Genomic DNA, 8,444 nt, shown 5'->3' on the forward strand with positions numbered 1-8,444 from the left:
CTCCGGGGGTCGCCGGGGGGGGTTTTGCGGCGCGGTTCTCCCGGCTCTGCTGCCCGCAAGCGCCGCTTCTCGCTGCTCACGTTTCGCGCTGCGGCCGTCTGTCCGTTCCGAGGGGCCAGAGCTGCCGGCTGGCGGAGCCCCGGGGAGGGCTTTGTGGGGCTGAACCCCCGCCTTCGGGCTTTGGGGATGGAATGAGGGAGGGAAGGGGGGCGATGGCCGCCCTCCCCCGGCCCCGCTGTGCCCCCGAGGCCGTCCCGGCGGAGGGGATCCTCGGGTCGCGGACTGGCACCGGCCCCGCGCTCACAGCCTCTTTCTCTCTCCTGCGATCACCTCTTTCCGCCTGCCCCGCTCCGAGCCGGGCCAGCCCGAGCCTCTCTCTGCGTGTTCACAGCGGACCTTGATTTAATGTCCATACAATTAAGGCACGCGGTGAATGCCAAGAGAGGAGCCTCACAGCTTCATTTTCATGGAAATTGGGGACATACACCCTCTAATTACACTTAACAACAGCCACGGAGCGATCTATGGAGCATCCCCGGCCCTTTGACAAACAGCGCGAACAATGCGGGCAGGGCCCGAGGGGCCGGGGGAGGCGGCCGGGGGCCCCGAGGCCCCGCTCCCGCACTGCGGCTCGGGGCTACTGCCCTACAAAGGGCACAGGAGATCGGGCACGGCGGCACGGGGAAGGGGGGGCCTGCGCCGGGCCCTCTGCCGAGCTGCGGGACCTCCGGAGCGGTGCTGGGAAAGAGGCGAGAGGAGCGCGATGCAGTGCTGAAGGTCCCCGAATAAACCACCCTGTCCGGAGGTTGCTTTATTTTTTTTTATTTTTTATTTTTTATTTTTTTATTTTTTATTTTTTATTTTTCATTTTTTATTTTTTAAATGGCGAAGGTGCTTTTTGCCATGTTACTCGTTTGCCAAGCTCTTTTGCTGCCCGCAGCCTCACTCCCTTCTTGCGCAGAGGCTCAGAGCGCAGCCCACTGCGCCGTGGGGTCACAACGCAGGGCCATGGTACCCTTTGCACCCTGACAACGTGCAGAATTAAATCACGAGGCTGCTTTTGCTTCTCCAAAAGCCGAATGGGTGCAGCGACGTGAGGGGCTGCAACATCACAGACGCCCCAGTGCCACCTCTGCTGCCACACCGTCACCGCAGCCTCAAGGTGAGACGCGGCCCCTTCCGCAGTTTCCTCGCGTTGGTCCCTAGGTTAGCCTTTAGCCCTCAATAAATCTCTGTTGTCAGACTCGTGTTTTCAGCTTCCTAAAGACACGCCGAGCCCCAAGTCCTGAACCTCCTGAGAGCTGTACTCATGCAAGGGAATATCTCATTATTTGGCTGTGAAAAGCCGTGTAGCTGGATTCAGCCGCACACCCTCCGCACCCCCTCCCCTCTTCATCTCTGCTCCACTTTTATCAGCATTGCGTCTGTCCGAGGAAGTGAATCCATAGACAGCTCCATCCTCCATCCCTGCAGTGGTTGACGTGGGACGCACGACCTTGTCTGCAACAGAGATGCCGGTAGCAGAGCATTTTCCTTGTTTAGGAGAGGGGCAAGAACACCCCTACTGCACCCTGCGGGATTGCTTGGTTTCATGCTCGCCTGAAATGCAGGCGCCTTTAGGGAGGGCTTCTGGGGGAAGCGGGACGAGGAAAGGGAAGAAGCATCGGAGGACACTGCGTGGTGGTGAGGAAGGGCTCTCGAGGCTGTTCTGCAGCAGACGCGTCGCATGAACGAGCAGTTGGGAACAGGTCTTGCCTGCAGCCCTGGGAAGAGGCAGGAGTGAGGAAGCACGCGATGCCCATACGGCTACATCCAGTGGTGCGGCAATCCGCTCCTCCTGCGGATCTGATCCTGAGCATTGCTCCAGCAAGGCCAGGTATCGTGTAACTGCAGATGCTCCTGGGGCGAGAGGCTGCGAGGTACAGGCAGCCCCAGACTCACCAGGAGGGCTCTTGAGGCACAGAGGTGTATATGAGAAGCTGGATTTTCCCCTTCCCTTTCCCAGTAGATCAGCGCAAGCGCCAAGGTGTTGGAGACCTGCTTGCTCCCACGTCCATCAAGCACTGCAAGGTTGCAGGACACATTTCTGACCTCATTTGCCCCCACCATAAATCAGAGGCTAAGTGGTGATGTGCTCACTGCTGGGGATGGGACATCTGCACCACCCTGGCCTCTCTGGTGCACGCTGGGGGGGCAGATTGCCAGCCACGGGGCTGTTCTGCTCTTGAAATGCCTGGTTCTTTGCAAAGTAGGTATAGAGGGATAAGGAGCCAAGTTCAGGGAGCCAGACCCTTCTAAATCCAAAGCAGGCTCAGCTGGCATTAAGGGACAGAAGGGAACAAGCCATGAGGCAATCTGCAGTGCAGCAGGAAAGCTGCTGGCTCCCTCCAGGGGCCACCAAGAACCAAGGACAGCTCTGCAGGATGCAGGTAATGGGGAGCTGCTGGGGCCAATCTGCACTGGGCCTGGTCCCCGACACTGGGGTGTGAAGGGGATCGTGGATCGAGACCCACTGTGTCAAGATGGTGCCAGCCAGCTTCTGCTTCTGGACCAGATTCCTCTCCAGGTTTGCAGAGGAGGGAGCGCATGGACTCTGCAGCACACAGGACTACCGCGATGCACAAACACTCCCTCCTCTCCCAAGATTCCTATGGCCCCCTTTCCTAGCCAAGAGGGAAATCAAAGAGGTCGGGTGTCTCAAACTAAACCCTCTTCTGCACACACAAAGCCCCCTCCAACACAAGCACGCACATTGCTCCAGTGTCCCCAGGCTGCAGCTGGGGCTCTGTAAGCTTGCCCTGAATGCACTCCCCACTGCAGCATGGCTAAGGGGCTGCTTTCCAAGCACCCATCCCACACAGCCATGAGCCCAGAGTCTGCTGTGCTGCAGTGAGCTCGTCACGACTGCATGCATTCTGCAGTCACAAGAGATGAGAGCACAAGGCAGCGAGTCAGATCAGCTGCAGCTGGGGGAGGGAGAAGCAGGAAAGGCTGGGGACAGAGCAGCCATGGTCCTGCTTTGCACATCTCCTATACCGACCCCTGCTTGTTTAAGTAAGCCAGAACCCAAATGTCAGATGACAGCCAATGTATGTCCATAAAAAAATATCCCTCTCTCATCCACCGTGCTTTGTGCTCAGCAGTGGGATCCCACGTGCTCAGGGATGCAGTCCCACCTCTGTGCCAAAGGCAGCCCACGAGACCTGGCTGCCTGCCATCCTGCAGTGGCTCCCAGCATGGGGCTCACTGTGCCCAGGTTCAGCTGGGGGCAGCTCCCTAAGCCATGCATGCACCCTGCAGCCTCAGAGATGCACCATCAGCCACAGCCCTGACATCCTGCCACTGAGCCACCTCCAGCACCAGGCACACATTCAGATAGAGGATTTATCCAAGAGCAGATGCACTCCTGGGCCACTCATGGCTTTAGTGGAGCCAAGTCCTGTTTTCTGATGGAAAAACCCTGGGAAATAGGAACTGGGCTTTGTAACAGAGGCTTCGGGTGAGGCCATTCTATGACTAAGTCACCACAAAGGGCAAATCGCCACTTCATTTTCTCTGTGGAGTTGCCCCACACTCAGGAGAGCTACACAGTTTCCCTCACAAGGGGAAAGCACAGCAGGATCCAAACTGAGGGCAAGAAGGAAGGTTGGCCTTCAGCCCCCCAAGCACCCCTTCCACACAGTACACAAAGCACTGGTCCCCATCCCTCATTTACAGGCCAGCTGGCCATGGAGCAGCTTTACGTATGACTGCTTCATCCTATACAAATCCTGCCATCAGTCATTAAAGACAGATTAAAAAAAAAATACATGTCTGTGCTCTCGAATCACCACGTAGCAGATGGAGCTGTCCTGCATCCCACTGCGTGTGCCAGGAAGGCCCCAGAGTTGGGATATGCTGAGAAATACACGGACCGGTTGCAGATGGGATAAGGAGAAACAAATGTGGGCAGATGAGTGATATCAAAGGGTGAACTTTAAAAGAAAGAGGTTAAGGGAAAGATGTTAACAGTCAAGTGCTTAAGAAGCTGCAATAAGGGGAGGGAACAACGTGTCTTCCTATAGCTATACAGGTAGGAGTGAGCCAAACCTGAAGCAGAAATTATTCAGGTATTAGGAAAAGAGCTTTCCAGTGGAAAGGATACAGAAGCACTGGAGCAGCCTGGGAAGGAGGAGAAATTCCCATCTGGGGGAGGTATGGGGGAAGGGCCTGGCAGCACTCCCTGTGCAGTGCTGGTCCCAGCAGCCCTATGCAGGCATCCTCAGCACAAAGTGACTGCTCCACTGGCATCACACATCCATCTGCCCCAGAACTGAATGTCCCCCTACCAACTCCCACCCCCCAGCCATCTTCATCTTTTTTCCTGGAGCCAAAGTGTTTCTGTGTCACCACAGAGGCCTGGAAATGGATGGCAGAAGGCAGTGCCTGTAAAAGCCCAGGGCTGCTGTCCTGCTATGAGAACAGGGCAGAGACATCCTGACAGCAGTGCTCGAATTTGAGGTGTCATCGTCCTTTTCTTCCAGAAAGGTGAGAGCTTTCCAGAAAGACTCGCAACTCCAGGCTGCTCTGTCAGGTGTACAATAAGATCAAACCCACAGAAACGATCCTGTTTGGGATTATTCCCTCACCCAATTTGTCCCATGCCAGCTCAAAACTGATTCATTTATCTCTAATACCCCCAGGTGATGTAACCCTGGAGGGACTGCTGTTTTCTCTGCACTCCTTATAGGCCCCTTCCTATGAGCAGCACACCTTGCTGGGTGTGTTTGCAGAGATAGGAAATTGGTGGTAACCTGACGTGTACAGGAGGGCATTCAGCTGTAAGGGCAGGTACATATACAGCTGTGTCTTGAAAATGACGTGTTCAGGGGACTTGCAGAATCAGAAAAGCATTCAAAGAAGTTGCTCAAGGATCCTGCACTCCACCTGCCCCTTTCTCCAGAGAGGAAGGCGGAGGTTTTGGGGTTGTCAGGAACATTCACCTCACCTGCAGCACAGCTTTCCCAGCCTGGGCTGTCTGCTCTGAAGGTAAGGGTCTCTGCTCTGGCCATGGGGACGCCCCCCCCATAGCACAATCTGTGCTGCAGAGCAGGTCTCCCCATCACACAATGGCTGTAGGGCCATCACAGCACAAGGATCACTTTCAGGGGATGCTCTCATAGCCCTGCAGGTAAATCCACCGGCAGCTGCTTGAGCAGGCAGCGCCTTCTTAAATTCTTATCGCCCTTCTCGCAAAGGGAGAGCCAAGATAAAGCCGGTTTCTGCTTAAGCAGAGGAAACAATAGCGGGACAAAGCCACTCTCCGTGCTGCAAAAGCGCGGGTGGCCGCAGGATGGCAGTCCTGCCGCTTGTCCTTGAGAGACACGAGAGCTGTGCCGGGAACGGCAGGCAAAGAGCTGCAGCAGGCGGCAGTCGTGCCGACAAAACGCCGTGTGTCGATCTCCCAGGTGCAGCTGTGGAATGATTCAGCATCCTGCCTCTATCCAGGCACGCTTTCAAAACTGCGGCTCGAACTACATTTCATTCCGAATCGCGGAGGCAATTCTGCCTCCTTCCCGCAGTCCCCATTTCCTCAGAGGAGAAAACCATCTCCCTGCTCCATCCCCGCCCGTCCAGCTGTGCCAGCCCGGCCCCGAAGCCCCCCGCCGCCCTCCGAACCCCGCAGCGCCGTGAGCCGCGCAGGGCTGAACAGCAGGGGGCGCTGCTCTCCGCGCAGCGAAGCCCCGGGGAGGCGGGCGGCCGTGCGGAGCTGCGCGCCGTGTGACGCCGCTGCACGGGAGCAGCCGGGCCACGCAGGAACCCGTGGCATGAGAGGTTCGGCAGCGTTAACGCCAAGGAACAAAGCTGCGGAGTGCGGGGTTAACCGAGCCGCACGCTCACGAGGAAGCAACGCCTAAATGTAAGGGAATAAAATAAGGGGGAAGAAAAGGGGCGGAGCACGCCAGCATTGGGAACCGGGGTGCTGCTTGGCTGCGTGCTTTGCTTCGGAGCTCCCACAGCTCCTCCGGAAGAGGTTCCCCTCTTCCCAGCGCTGCGACCAGGTAGTGGTGAGCCCAACTCAGAGCCTTGCATTGCCAAAATCCCAATGCGAAACTCTGCCTCCTCGAAGGCTGCTGTTTCCCAGCCAAACTCAGGTGCGGACCCCAGGGACAAGAAAGCTTTTGGCATCATTACAGGAAAAGATCTAGAAGTGCTGTAGGAAGTTCTATTCCAATTAGCTTCACATCAATGGTGGGGTAAGCATTACAAAGCATTTAAAAGATCAAATGCAAAAGCACAGCTTGAGTAATAGGGACCGAGGTGGTTTCAGCTAGGAACATTTGTGGTTAATCTGATGGAGCTCTTTGAGGCTGTAACTGCTGCAGCAGTCAAAGCAGAGGAAACAGGCAGAGCACAATTAGGCTTACAGCACACAGTGGACAAGGCTTTGCAAAAGAAGCTAATGACTGAGATGGGGAGTCCCAGGATAAGTGGATGTGCCGTGGCTTTATGCTCTGGAAATTGCCCAGAAACAAAAGATGCGAGCAGGAAGGTAATAATGGAAACCTTCTATGTCAGAAGGAAACTGTTCCTGGGATGCAGCGGTACAGCCAGCTCGTCTGGAGCGGAACAAAAGGCAGCAAGGTGAGACAGAGAGCTCCCCGGGGCAAGGAGCTGCAATTTGCTTCTGAACATCGTGTTCCACGGTGCCTCCTGCACCAAACAAACAACTCTCCTTTTTCTTAACCGAGCTGCTGGAGCTCTGCTTTTTGTATTCTCCCCCTTTTTTTTTTTTTTTTGACAAAACCTTTTGGAACAAGCAGTGCCAGTGGCACACACAGGCCCACGTAAGGGGATGGAACAGCTGCATGGCTGTAGTTATGGGATTCATAGGAAGCTGCAGTGAGGGCTCCACGGGATGGTGCTCAGCAGGTGTTACACACGTTCCTCTCCACGCATTGTGAAACCCCACACACAACGGGAACCCGGGCAATGCCAAGCAGGAGGATCTCATTTTGCAGCTGTTTGGTGAGATTTGGAACTGATGCATAAGGGAACAAATTCTAAGCAAACACCACCGGAGCACATCTACCTTCCGTGGGCTTTGTAACCTGAAAGCAAAGACAGAACTGCTTTCTCCACGCCTGCCTGAAGGAGTCAGTGCTGCCTTCACGTTCCGAGGAATGCTTTCACTGCTCACTGGAGGGGACCGACCAGGTTGGAAAATGCATTTCTCGTTACCAACAAGGTGAGATGGCAGCGCAGGGCCGTGCCAAGGTGTGTCAGCTCAGGTATGCAGCAATGTCTTCTCATTCACACGAAGAAAAAGCCAGCATTATTTCTTATTGCCCTTCTCTTCCAGGCATACAGCTATGCATATACGTGTGTGAGACATATAACAAACACCTTGTATGCATAGGAATGCACATTTGAAAAGAGAAAAGAAAAACAACACCTAAAACCCCGTGTTTTGATACCTGGCTCATAAAGTCTCTCTTCTTCCCCATCTTGAATTCACTCACCATGGGCAGATTACATTTCCCATAGGAACTCATTACTGCTGCTCTTTCCTTAGCATCAGGAAATCTTTTGGAGCTCTTTTTATTCTTGGGTGGTAAAAACCGCTTATTGGTTCTTGTCCTGAATTACCCCTCCCACCACCCTTATTTCAGATCAGAATTGACCTTTTTACAAAGCACCTTTTGGACCAGAAAATCCCACCGTGCTTCCAACCATCATCACGATCCCTTCGGTCTCTCATAACCTAACAATGTCCCATAAAGGGAGGCCCTACTGGCAATTTCTTCCCTCACAGCACTCCCCACGCAGCCCCCAATGCACTCTGCAAGATGCCAGCTCTCTTCCCCGCTCCGTATCAGGTCACCTATGGAAAAGATCCCAACATCTAAACTGTCCAACCTTCACAAAGAACATTCCCAAGGATCTGTGATAGCAGTGCTTTCTTACCCACCCCGTAGCACTTGCATCTCTTTCACGTTTCACCTCATTACCGAAGCCACAGCGAACACCGTGTCCTACTGATGGAGCAGAAGAGTGCTTGGTGAGAACTTTACCAACTGTCTGTTGTCATGGCAACTTCCCAGGTAAAAATAATTCCTTGAATATAACTTATAAACAGACAGATGGCATAAATCCGCCCACACGCTCCAAACTGAAGCAGTCAGCAAGAGGCAATCAGTGCGTGGATCAGCTCTATGAGTGTTTCCTTCAATGCACAAGGTCATCCTCATAGTGCTCATAACTCAGCTACGGAGCTTGGGCCAAAGCAGCAGGGATGCTACAGAAAGCACTGTGGATGTACAGAAGCCACATCAGCACACCTCCATGTGGGGCTTCTCGGGGGATCACCAAACGTGCTCCAAAATCCCCCACAAAATACAGAAGTGAATCCAATAGCACAGCAGGAAAGCACGGACCTCACAGACCCCAGGGTCCCTCTGGCA

Source organism: Phasianus colchicus, chromosome 17 (genome assembly GCF_987193195.1).
Source record: "Phasianus colchicus chromosome 17, bPhaCol1.hap1.1, whole genome shotgun sequence".
Lineage (NCBI taxonomy): Eukaryota > Metazoa > Chordata > Aves > Galliformes > Phasianidae > Phasianus > Phasianus colchicus.